Source organism: Podarcis bocagei, assembly GCF_964188305.1.
Source record: "Podarcis bocagei genome assembly, chromosome: 8".
NCBI lineage: Eukaryota > Metazoa > Chordata > Lepidosauria > Squamata > Lacertidae > Podarcis > Podarcis bocagei.
In genome coordinates, this window is record NC_138133.1 from 72,547,681 (window position 1) to 72,550,989 (window position 3,309).

Sequence of the window (3,309 nt, forward strand, 5' to 3'; positions counted from 1 at the left end):
GAGGCTTTCCAGCTTTTGGTTAATAATTCAGCTTTGAGATGGCACTGGATTCCACTCCGTTTATCAAAAATTAGAAAATGCCATGCTAATCCATGCTGAAGAGACTGTGATTCCACTGTAACGCTACTCTATATATGGTGAAATAGCTGCATCATTCAAAAGTTTTGATCTTTGGTTTTTTTAATTTTATTTCAAGGATCACAACTCAAGTGCTAATCCCAGACTCAGCTCTGGTGGTCTTCTCCTTGGAAGGGGACAACAATTTCTCCATTGCTGATAAGTCCATAGTATTCACATTCCTAGCTGCAGCCATATTCACAGTTGTGACTTATTGGAAATCTAACCAACCCCGCTCTCAGGAGGAATGGCTTAGAAAGATTTGGAACACCTAATGCAGTGAAGGAGAGCCCTTAGAGGCAAGTCAAAAATAGACCGTTTTCATCTGATATGACATACATTCCTTTCCTTTGTCAACTCAAATGCAGAACCCAATAGACCTCCAATTTCCCAGGTTACTATGTGGAGATGTTCTGTAGAAGATTAGCCTTCTTTCTTATTCTTCTCCCTGTACATTCTATTTATGATCACTATGTAAAGCTGCACTGCCTGTTTTTGTTATGCCCTGATTTCTCCCTCCCCTTTTCTTGAATTAGTATGTGTTATGTTTCATTATTGTCTCCTTTGTTGTGGAAATCACCTATGTAACACATGCTTCTTCTCTCATAACAAAATAACAATAAAGATTTCTTTTTTAAAAACAAAAAGCTAGGGTAAAAGGTATATATTCAGCATTTGCCAAAAGCTGTATAATGCACCTTTGTGGGGGCGTTCCCCAATTTAGGGGCTGCCACAGGAAATGTGCTCTCCGGCCCCTTCAATACCTCTGAGGGTGCTGGAATGACCCCTCTGCTGATATTAACACCCACAAGGGTCTATAGGAAAGAAGGCACTCTTTCAAGTATTCTGAGTTGTTTAGGACTTTAAACAGGGTGACCACATTTAATTGCATCCAGGAACTGACTGGTAACCAATGCAGCTGTTTAAAAAAAAAAAGCTTATGTGATATATAAACGGAATCCCAACCAGTAATCTAGCTGCTGCATCATCTTCATCTTCATGGGCAAATCTACATAGAACGCATTGCAATAGTCCAATCTGGAAGATACCAGAGCATGGAGTACAGTCAGTGGCGGAGCTTCATGTTCCGGCACCGGGGGGCGGAGAGCACTTGGGGGTGGGGCTGGCACACATCCTGAGGTGTGACACCCAGTGTAGGCGGGGGGGGAGCAGCTGCAATGGCACTCCACCGAGATCGTGCTGCCGGGGGTGGTGCGCTCCCCCTGCACTCCTCTTCCTCCATCAGTGAGTACAGTGACCAAGTCAGTGCTGTTCAAAAGGTTCTGTGGCTGCTGAAGCAGCTGGGAAAAGGCCACTAAAGTCACCTGACTCTCTAGTGACATCTAGAAGCACACCCAAGCTATGGACCTGCTCTTTCCAGGGGAATGCGAATCCATCCAGGTTAGGCTGTCTTCCCACCAGCTGGACATGAGAATGTATGACACACAGCACCTGGCTTTTCAGGATTCAGCTTCAGTTTATTGGCCCACATCCATTTGTTCACTGCTTCCAAGCACTCGCCTAACAACACCTCAACTATCTTTACTGATTCCAATGGAATGGGTGTCATCCGCATATTGATGGCACTTCACGTCTCCGACTTACAGCTCCCAGAGGTTTCATACAGCCTGCTTCCTGTGGGATAGCTGTTGAGCAGAGGGATTGATCCTGTAGGGTATGGGTGTTGCTTCACAAGCAGCTTCCCTGCAGGTAAAGCAGCACCATGGAGAATTTAAATGAACCATTGGTAAGTATCAATGGGACGCGAGTGGCGCTGCGGTCTAAACCACTGAGCCTCTTGGGCTTGCCGATCGGAAGCTCGGCAGTTCAAATCCCTGCGACGGGGTGAGCTCCCATTAGTCTGTCCCAGCTCCTACTAACCTAGCAGTTTGAAAGCACACCAGCGCAAGTAGATAAATAGGTACTGCTGCGGTGGGAAGGTAAACAGCGTTTCCATGCGCTCTGGTTCCCGTCACAGTGTTCCATTGCGCCAGAAGCAGTTTAGTCATGCTGGCCACATGACCCAGAAAGCTGTCTGTAGAGAAATGCTGGCTCCTTCAGCCTGAAAAGCGAGATGAGCACCACAACCCCATAATTGCCTTTGACTGGACTTAACCATCCAGGGGTCCTTTACCTTTACCCTTTTTTACCTATCAATGGCTACTAGCAGAATGTAGAGCAGCATGGCTCTGAATACCAGTTGTTCAAAGTGGAGAGAGTGCAGCAGCTAGGCTGGTGATTGGGAGTGGCTGCCGAGACCTGAAAGACCTACATTGGCTCCCAGTATGATTCCGAGCACAATTCAAAGTGTTGGTGTTGACCTTTAAAGCCCTAAATGGCCTTGGCCCAGTATACCTGAAGGAGTGCCTCCACCCTCATCATCCAGCCCGGACACTGAGGTCCAGCTTTGAGGGCCTTCTGGCGGTTCCCTCACTGCGAGAAATGAGGTTACAGGGAACCAGGCAGAGGGCCTTCTTGGTGGTGGCTCCCGCCCTGTGGAACACCCTCCCATCAGGTGTCAAGGAAATAAAGAACTATCTGACTTTTAGAAGACATCTGAAGGCAGGCCTGTTTAGGGAAATTTTTAATGTTTGATGTTTTATTCTGTTTAATATTCCATTGGGAGCCGCCCAGAGTGGGTGGGGAAACCCAGCCAGATGGGTGAGTAAATAATAATAATAATAATAATAATTGTAGCATTCAAGTCCTGCCTGTAGGTTTCCTGGAGGCATCTGGCTGGCCATAGCAGGTTTCTGGATTAGAGGAGTCTTTGGCCTGATCCAGCATATTTTTCTTATGCTTGTGGTACCTGAGTGTAACACTGCACTGTTGCACGAGTGCTTGCAACTGATTCCTGTACTCTTTTCACTTCACAACAGTCATTGACTGTTAGCATGAACTGATAACAGCCTGATATGTTTCCCAAAATGTGCACTGTATGGTTCTTTTAAGGAAACATGCTTCCTTTAAAAAACATTGCTTTAAATATATTGTTTAATATGCTTCCTTTAACAACAACCCCTTCACCCAAAACCCTGTTATGAAATCCAATTTCTTTCCCTCCATTCATATAATTGGTTGTTTCCAGGAGTTCTGCAACTGAAGGCAAAGAAGCACAAGTGATGCTTCACACATTAGAAAGAAAATTGGATTTTTTCTGTTTCTTTTGACTGTCCAAAACGACAGAATACC